We start from the raw sequence: 10147 nt of genomic DNA on the forward strand, positions 1-10147 counted from the left end.
AGCTCTGCTGAACACCTGCTGTCTGGGAGCCACTGAAAAGGAACAGAGCTTCCTGCTTGCTACCCAGGCTACTTTCAAGCATCCTGCCGCCTTGTTTCCCCAAAGGAGATCCTGGGCATTTGCTCTAGTATGCAAGTTATTTTGAGTTGTTTCTGGAGAAGTGGTATTAGATTTATACTGACTCTGTGAGGCTGCTTTCAGCAGGGTTGAGGCAGCAAATTCTCCCTGGAGAGCAGACAAAAGGCAACATACGCCCTGGTCCCTTTACCTCAAATGGTAAATTTCTCTGAAAAGGGAGAGTGGCCCTCCTTAAATTCCACGTGTTTAAATTCCCTCTATTTCATAAACGATTTTCAGGCTATGCCTTTCAAATCGTGCTGGTGTAGAGGAGCTCAGTTGCACAGACTTTGCAGTGGTCCTAATTTATGCGGTTGGGAAGAGCAGGCCTTTGCTCTCTGCAAAGCCTGGCGGATGAGCCCAGACCAGCATCTCCTTTCAAATGCATCACGGGAAACTCCATTTTCACTCCAGACAAGTCCATCTCCACCGGCTCAAACTATGAGGAAAGAGAAGCGATTGCTGGGCCAGGCTCTTGACAGGGGGAGAGCTACGACGGGTGGCTGGGAAGGTTGGGGAAGGGAGAGCATGTTTGTGTCTTCAAATGTGGCGAATCTGAATTCAAAACGTAAACTTTTTAAGGCAATCTGGGAGGAGGGGATCCCGTTTGATTTTGGAAAGCAAGGAGTGAAGGGTTCTTAGCGAATCGGTCCTTCCTGTTGCTTCTCCCTGCGAGGTCCCCTGCCTGAGTGCTGCTTTCTTTGCAAATGTGCCCAGGTGACATCCACCGCAATTTCAAACACTCTGCACCTACAGCCAGAGTGCGTGGAAAGGGAGCTGTCAGCTCTGAAAACAGAGATGCCTCCGTACAAATAACTAACAAAGTAGGCGAAGGTGCACTGCTCTGCAAAGAGCCATTGCTGGTAACAGTACTCAGCCATCTTCTCTTTTCACCAGGCTGCAAACTCATTTTGAAAACCAATTGTCCACGTAGGTAGGACTGCTGGGGCTGACCCTGGAGGGATAGCTGGGGTGGAGGTGGCCTTCCAAAGCTGCTGCTTTCTGACCCCATCTTGTTGGAAGTGCATGAAAGACTATTTTCTTCTCCCCTTTCCAAGAAAAGTACTTAAATGGCTCATTATTTTTATTTAATTTTATTAATTTTTATTGGAATATGGTTGCTTTACAATGTTAGTTTCTGCTGTACAGCAAGTGAATCAGTTATGTGTATACATATATCCCCACCTTTTCAGATTTCCTTCCCGTTTCGGTCGCCACAGAACACTGAGTAGAGTTCTCTGTGCCATACAGTATGTTCTCATTAGTTATCTATTTTATACATAGTAGCAGTGTATGTATGTCAATCCCAATCTCCCAGTTCATCCCACCCCTCCGCCCTCCTTGGTGTCCATAAGTTAGTTCTCTACATCTGTGTGTCTGTTTCTGCTTTGCAAATAATCACCTGTACCATTTTTCTAGATTCCACATATAAGCAATATTATACGATATTTGTTTTTCTCATTCTGACTTACTTCACTCTGTATGACAGTCTCTAGGTCCATCCTCGTCTCTGCAAATGGCACAATTTTGTTTCTTTTTATGGCCGAGTAATATTCCATTGTATATATTTACCACCACATCTTCTTTTTCCATTCCTCTGTTGATAGACATTTAGGTTGCTTCCGTGTCCTGGCTATTGTAAACAGTGCTGCGATGAGCATTGGGGTGCATGTGTCTTTTGGAATTATGGTTTTGTCCAGGTCTATGCCCAGGAATGGGATTGCTGGGTCATATGGTAGTTCTATTTTTAGCTTTTTGAGGAACCTCCCTACACTGGCTCATTATTTTTGACTGTGGTTCCATTAGGGCTTTTATTTTGCTCTCACAGGTGGATTTCATTTTGTCCAGCCTGATGCAGGATGGGGTGAGGGGTGAATGCTTCTGGGAACACTCCTGGTGGGAGGTTGCCCAGAAACTGCTTCTCAGTCCTCCAGTGATCAGGACACAACATTCACTGAGCCCCGCCCAACATCCTCATTGTGCTAAGTGCTTTCACCTCTTATCTCACTGGATCTTGGTGACCCCCAGGAGGTAGGTGGCAGGTGACGTGCTCACTAAGCAGACCTGGAGCTGAAGTTTAGAGTCTCAAGAACTTGATCAAGATCATACACCTGGTGTGGAAAACCTCCGTGATCCCTAAATGCCTCATGTACACTGTGCTCTAAAAAAAATTTGCTTTGTTTTTGCCTGAAAAAATTTTATTCAACTGTAAGACAAACTTGCCCTCTGTCGATGCTGCCCATGCCCATCATCACCATTTTCCTTTTTTTTTTTTTTAATATTTTTTCCTTGCTCTTTGGCTGTTCTCTCTATGCAAACGATCTGCAGTTTGTGTGGCATTTATGTCCTTTTCTCATATCCGCCTCCCCTACTCCAAGAACTTTCTGTTGTGGAATCTCATATTCTAGCCAGAGGGTTTAACTAGGAACTATTGATATTTTCATTTTAAATATTTAATCACGCATAATGATCTATCTGTCTAACCACACTGAGTTGAAATCACTCTGGTAAAAGGTTTGGTCTATCCTGTAGAACTCCAGATTCCCTGCCTAGAAGAGTCTGAAATCTTGCAAATAAATCAAGGACCCACATCACAGAGTCTGAGGTTTCCAAGGGATTCGAGATCATCACCATATAAATTTCATTCTGCATTTTGTTTGGTTCTCTTTGTGATGTAAAGTGAAGTCCATTCCATGGAGCTGGCCTTGCCTGCATCTTCTTCTCCATAGCATCCTCTCCTCCCTCCTTCCTCGGCTGGATTTGTCATCATGCTGATGCTCTGACGCTTCTCTCTTCCCATTTATCACCTCACCTCTGTCTTCCGTCTTCCACTGCAGATGGTCTACCCTTCAGCAGCACCAGGATAATGTGAAACTGAAGATTAATTATTTAAGGACCATTTACCACAGGCTACTCTCTGAACATGGCATTCACATCTGTACTTTTACTTTCCCAGTTCCCACCAATGTCAGTGCCCTTTCTCTTATGCTGCCAACCTCGGGAAGAACTTTTTTAAGGGCTGTTTATCAGTAAGAAGCCCTGCTGGGCATCCCATGTGGCAGAGTGAGTGGCGATCTCATCTGCCTTGTATTACCCATGAGGACAGAGAAGGTATTTTGTTTATCTCGGTGTTCTCAGAATCATGGCTTTGTTTGCTCAGTAAGAATTATTGAACTGAATCCTTACTAAGGTATTATTTTTCTCATGCATATTTGAATTTTAATGGGAAACTCGAAAAGAAGGGGAGAAGGAAAAAGAAGAGGAAGGGAAAAGAGAGCTAAAGGAGAGAAAGACGTTAGCTTAAGGAATGACATGCTATGGTTTTAAGGGATTAATGGTAGAATTTGTATCAGGGAATGGTTTACGAAGGGCACTTATCTTTTTAAAAGGTTGTCTGTATTAATGTAGCTGTGTTTGCTGTAATAGCTCATAGACTAAATTCTCTCTCTTTTAAACATAAGTTGGTGAAATCTTATGAATGGTCAGCAGTGATTCATAGTAAGATGAAATCTCTCGTATTATGAGGAAGGAGGGAATAGCATAGCTCTTGCCCCATGTTGGAAATCTCAGAGGCCCCTGTAATATTGGTGAGATATGTGAGGACCACTAATAGATTCATGCGTTATGTAATTTACACTTTAAGAGATTCAGTACAAAGGAATGTTTTCAAAACAGAATTTGAATATTAGCTCCAATTCACCTTTTATGTATAATCTTGGGAAAGTCCGATAACAGTCGTGTTTCAGTTTTCTAATCTGCAAATTAGAATGATGGAGCATATGTAAGGTGTTCTGGATTCTTAAGACATCATGTTTTTTAAATGCATTATTAAAAAACTAAAGGTGTTTATTTACAGAATCTTAACACATTGAGAATTATTTGCTGAACCCTTAATCCAAGCATCGCCTGCAATCCAAAAATCAATCAGGTGTGGATCCTGTGCTCAGGGAGATGTATATACTAAGAAAGATTTTTTTTCTAGGTATAGGTAAATACTGGTGATTAAAGTAGAATGTATCCCATTTTAATTAGAGAGTTTAGGGGAAGTGACATAAGGGCAATGAGAAAAAGAGGATTTTCATGGAATTGCGGAGTTCTTCTGAACTGCTCTTGAGAGAGTGTTGGAAGATGGCTGGGATTTGATCATGTGAAGTTGGCAGGAGAAAGGGATATAATGAGACAGAGACAACATAAGCAAGTTCTGAAGATGGGGGTGGGTGGAATTTGTGAATATGTGAAGTATGGAACACAGTCGTGGGTTTTACAGGTACAGAGTACGTACAGAGTACGAGGAATACTGGGTGATTTTTCCTAGTGGAGTTAAGATTGCCCCGTTGAAGACTAATCAGAGAACAGGAGAAAAAAAGTAAACTTTTTAGTAATTGCAAAAGTGTAGGTGAGTCATGTCCTAAAGAAATGAAAGACATTGTAAAAAGACAGGAGAAAATGGGTGGGTAGATTATTGAATAAATGACAGTGTCACTGACTTATGATGAATGAGTGATCATAAATTAACAGGACTTGTCATACAAACATTCTAGATCTATAAGTTTTCTTGCCTTTAAAAAAATACTTTTCTCACATGTGTGGAAGAAGTCCCTGATATAACAAGCCAGTATGAGTTAATAATGCAGCAAATTTGTTCATGAGAATTTGGGGTACTCAGCAAAAATGGTGAATTATTAGAAGTAAAACCTTTGGGAACCATCTTCAGAATTGTGCACTGATTTTGGTTCGAAGCAGTGCCGTCATTTTTGGATTTTTATTCTGTTCTTTGTTAAAATGTGTTTACAACTACATTTCCCATTTTAAATACCTGTGCATCCCCTAATTTATTTTTCTCCCTTGGAAGAGAGTACGTTGCCGGCCGAAATTCTTCTGAAACTGACAAATAGAAGACGGAAGACACAGATCTAGTAACAGATCCAGTAATGGCTGAAGTTTCCAAAATTTAGCTTAGATGGATTTTCAGCCCTTTAGAGTAGGTCCACTTTTTAGTTTTCTTTCTTTGCACAATTACGCAAGTCAGATTATTTCAGTGCCCTCCTTTAATGTGTAATGAACTAGCATAAAAATCTATAAGTGTCACTTTTCGATTGGCCAATAACTATTTGAAAAGAATGAGAGAAATGAGAAATAAAGTCAAAGCACCCTCCTCTTGTAGATGCAGAGGATCCCTAATTGTTACTTTGCTGAAAAGAGGAGCTGATGGGACTCTTAACACATGAAGATAAACTTTGCTTCTATCTCTGGGTTTGTGTCTGCACATTCCTAGCAGAAATGTATTTATTTGGTCTTCAGTTTAATTTTCTTAATTTACATGTCGGATAAAAAAATCCTTTTAAACAGGATATCATGAAAATACAGCACTTATATAGTGGGAAAGAGGGTAAAACATATGACTTAAATGTTAGTAATACATTTTTTAAAATATTGATAAGAATAGTTGTACATTTCTATTAAATGCTGGTTCTTGATGAAAAGTAAAGTTAAAAAGAAGAGAATGGGGAAACCATGAGAGGTTTGAAAGATTCTTGTAGATATTTCCAAGAACGTTAACGTTTCTTGACATTGGTCTCATATTTAAAAAATAAGAGTAGGAGAAGTCTACTGTAAAAAAAAGTAATAAATATTCTATAAAGTAAAAAGTAAACGTTTCTATTAGTCCATTGACCAAAAACCCTCCCCCAATTAAAAATAATTAACGGTTTATGTACCATTCCAGGCCTTTCATATATATTTATAAATATCTCAATGTTCAACTCATATAGCTCGACTTCTCTTGCTGACGTCAACTGTATTATTCTATCAACACCACATAATTATTTTTCTAACCCAATTTGGATCATACCATACCTATTATTATTTGACCTGTTAACTCGTATAATGTTTGATATACATCATTCTTTATCTGCATACACAACCCTACCTTATTGTTTTCATCAATTGCATAAAGTACCATGATATTGCTATACCGCGTTTTAGCCACTCTTTTATTAAGAAAACTTAGATTTCCAATTGCTAGTATAATGAATGGCAATTCAGTGTACATTAACGCACATGTATATTCTTCCACATGTGTTAAGTGTTGCTTAGGATGGATTTTGATGAATACCACCAAAAAAAAAATCCCTACTACAGCAAATAACACTCTCAGTATTTGGTATGAGAGGGGTGTTGTCTTACTCTCAGTAATCCAAAGCCTTGCCAGTGTTTGCTGAATTCACCAAAGTTATCAGTGAAAATGATTTTTATTGTTACGTTAATCTGCGTTTCTCTGATAATTGGTGAAGTCCAACTCCTGTCACGAGCAATGGCCATTTATGATTCTCTTTCTGTGAAATGCCTGTTCACTTGTTTTGCCCACTTTTTTCTTCCATTTTATTTTTCGTATTGATTTATAGAAGCAATTTCTACATTGTTGATTTTAAGAATGCTAAGAATTTGTCTAGTATATAAGATATTTTAGTATTGGCGGTTATTTTGGCCCTGTTGCTTGTCTTTGAATTTGTTTATATCATTCATAACCTCATAAAAGTGTCTTAAGTATGGGCAAGATTTTCCAAGTTTGGGAAAAAGCATGAGCAAAAGGTTTGATGGTAGAATGATTATGCAATTTCTATTATTATAGGATGAATAGAAAATTAAACCAATATGGCAGCTATAAAGTAAAACCCTTGGTCCCTTACTCCATAAGTAATACATATAAAAAAAAAAGAAACCAGATTCTCAATATTTCAGATTTGTTTTACTTGCCTGAACACGTATAAGCAAAGATATAATCTGTATTCAAAATGCTAATTTGGCCTTTAAAATCTGACTATATTAATTAGCATGAATTAGAGCAACCTTCTCTGTCAGACCTGCCAATTAATATGTATGACAATTAAGTTTAAACCCAGTTGACTGATGAAAACGTTAGCACACAGTAAAATGACTTCAAACAAATACTCTTCCAGCTCTCTGCTAAGGACCCGGACTACTGCGTACCTTACAGAATTTGTTTCCATGCTCTAATCATACTCATACGTTAGCAATTACAGTTGAAATACATAGCAGAGTTCTTTTCACAACAGAGACTCTGAAAGGACTTCTGGGGTGGAGTGAAAAGAACATTGAGGCTGCGTATTCATTCAGGAGTTCATTTATGCTATGGGTTACAGTCTAGGAATTTTTCTTAATCCACATAATATACTATAGAATCCTAGAACTCAACACCGCAGGAGATTTATGCTATCTTTCTAAAAAACATTCACTGAGTGATAAGACAACAAATCCCTTCCTTTGAAGGACGGAGCAGAAATCACATCTGAGGAAGAGGCAGAGAATGAAGTGACCTGGTTGGCTGCCAGGAGAAGTCTTGAAATGTCAGGATCCAACCTTCGGCTTTCCGCCTTCGAAGCACAGAAACTAGGTCTTTCCCAATCTCTCCAGAGTCGGGGATTTGACTGCATTCTGCACATCCGTTGCAAACTAACCAGTTCACAAGCTCCTCAAATATATAAAATAATGTAGCAGGAAAGTGGGTGTGCTATTTGGGATCTCCTGACAGTTTTAAAATATGACATAATAAACTAAATTGTATAAATTAGGATTATTTGCTGAGTATCAGACTAAAGATATTTAGTTGAAATAGCGTGAAAGCAGATGCCTGTAATCCTGACACCTTGGCGTTTCCAGCTGTGAACTAAGAGAGCACCAGCCAGGATAGACAGTGCCAGCTCCGTCAGAGCTGCTCAAAACAGGCCGGAAGAGTAACGGTGTTCATTGCTCCAGGTTCTGAAGGATATATTCTTAACACAGTAATTCCATCTCAACCTTAGGGACTAGGGTCCCGAAACCCCCTGTGGGTAAGTAAATTGAGAAAAAAATGTTTGTCTGTTTGTTTTGCGGTACGCGGGCCTCTCACCGTTGTGGCCTCTCCCGTTGCGGAGCACAGGCTCCGGACGCGCAGGCTCAGCGGCCATGGCTCACGGGCCCAGCCAGCCGCTCCGCGGCATGTGGGATCTTCCCGGACCGGGCTACGAACCCGCATCCCCTGCATCGGCAGGCGGACTCCCAACCACTGCGCCACCAGGGAAGCTCTGTTTGTTTGTTTGTTTTAATGGGACTCAGAAGGTTGAAGTATATCACAACTGAAGGTAGTAAAACCCTAACATAGAAAGATAATCATAATACAGGAAATAAAACGAGGGAACAGCATTTCTTCATGTTAAATTGGTAAGATTAAGAACTCTGCTATTAATTATATCTGGAGCATAAGTTAGATGTCAGCCTTCGTCTGTGGTATAGAGACTACTACCTAAAAGCCCCTTCCCACACTTACTAGCTTGTGACAAGGTGTCTCTAATTTCATTTCTTTATTTGTGAATGGGATGAACAATAGTTATCTCACTCAGAAGTTTATTGTGAAGTTCAAGTGAAACGCTTCGTGGAAGCACAGAGAAGCTCTCAATAAAAGTTAGCCGTTATTGATTTTCCATTGTTAGTTTTTATTCTTTTAAAAAACGTATTGATGTCTTCTTTATTCTTTTTATTCTTTTTTTTTGCGGTACACGGGCCTCTCACTGCTGCGGCCCCTCCCGTTGCGGAGCACAGGTTCCGGACGCGCAGGCCCAGCGGCCATGGCCCACGGGCCCAGCCGCTCCGCGGCATGGGGGATCTTCCCGGACCGGGGCACGAACCCACGTCCCCTGCAAAGGCAGGTGGACTCCCAACCACTGCACCATCAGGGAAGCCCTCTTCTTTATTCTTTAACATGGACCATGGGCACATGCAAGGAAACAGTTTTTTTACTCTTTGTAGGGTAAAAAAAATTCCCTTTATAGAAACTCTCTGTGGTTGTATGACATTAGTTTCTGCAGAAATTTGAATTTTACCCCCAATTTTTTCTGGACCTCTTCTTCTGTGTTGAATGTCATTAAAGCAGGCTCTGATGGATAAAAATCCAACCCTCTTGTCTGTAATGTAGGGGGAACCCTGCTTTTCAATTGCATCTGTCTTCCACTTTTCAACTTGAAGTCCCCCCAAAGCACTGATTCTATTTCTACAATCTCACCCTGGACAGAGTGCCCCTCACAGCCTGTTGGACCTGTTTCTTCCACCGAGTGTAGATGACACGGTTCAGCAGCGGGTCACCACCGTGTTCACAAGGGTGCCTCTCTGCTCGAGTCCAGCCTCTTCCTTTGCTTTGGTTTCACATGTATGAAGACGCAGCCACTGGGCTATCTCCATTTCTCTGTCTTTCATCACCTCTGGTCAAGGAGCAGTTCACAGGAACAGAGCTTCTTTGATTAGGTGCTTCTCTTTTTTCCCCAAAACACCAGGACCTTTCTCCTGGTCCGTCTTGTTGTGGTTCCTTCTATATCTTTAGTCGTGGAAAACCTTCTCTGCTGGTCTTCAGGTAAAGAAAATTCTCCCATGTGTTGATTTTACAGTTGAGTTTTGGAGATATTATTGCTACTCCTTAATTTAAAAAACTGATCAATTAGTATATGTGAAAGTGTTTTATAAGCTACACAGTACAATAAAAGAGCTATAATAATACTGCAGTTTATTGTATCTCTTCACAAAGCCAAGATGTGCACCAAGATTATCCTCGTTGGGCTCCATAGGTGTATATTCCATTTTTACATACAAAGACAGTTTAAAGTAAAAATGGCAAACTCTACTCGAGACCACTGTAGACTATCCCTCACAGAGATCTTCCAGTGTATCATTATAACCAACAAATTTTGATCATCCACAGAAGTTATGTTGGTGTTTTAAAGTTTGAAATCTTTGTGAACCAGAAATATAAACAAAGTGAAATAAAACAGAGCTTTATTTGCTAAGGGCTCTGACACCCCTAAGTATCACTGTAGCTGTTCGATATATTTGATACTTTATTCAAAATTGTGTTTAGATGTATAGATAGATAGATGATAGATAGACAGATGATGTGAAACTTATTTTTGTCTCATGGTAGTTTTTGAAAAAAACACAATTCAGACTGCTTTGTGTGATTTTGTAATAACTCATATAAATGTTC

The sequence above is a fragment of the Grampus griseus genome (genome assembly GCF_964374135.1).
Source record: "Grampus griseus genome assembly, chromosome: 21".
NCBI classification, from domain to species: domain Eukaryota; kingdom Metazoa; phylum Chordata; class Mammalia; order Artiodactyla; family Delphinidae; genus Grampus; species Grampus griseus.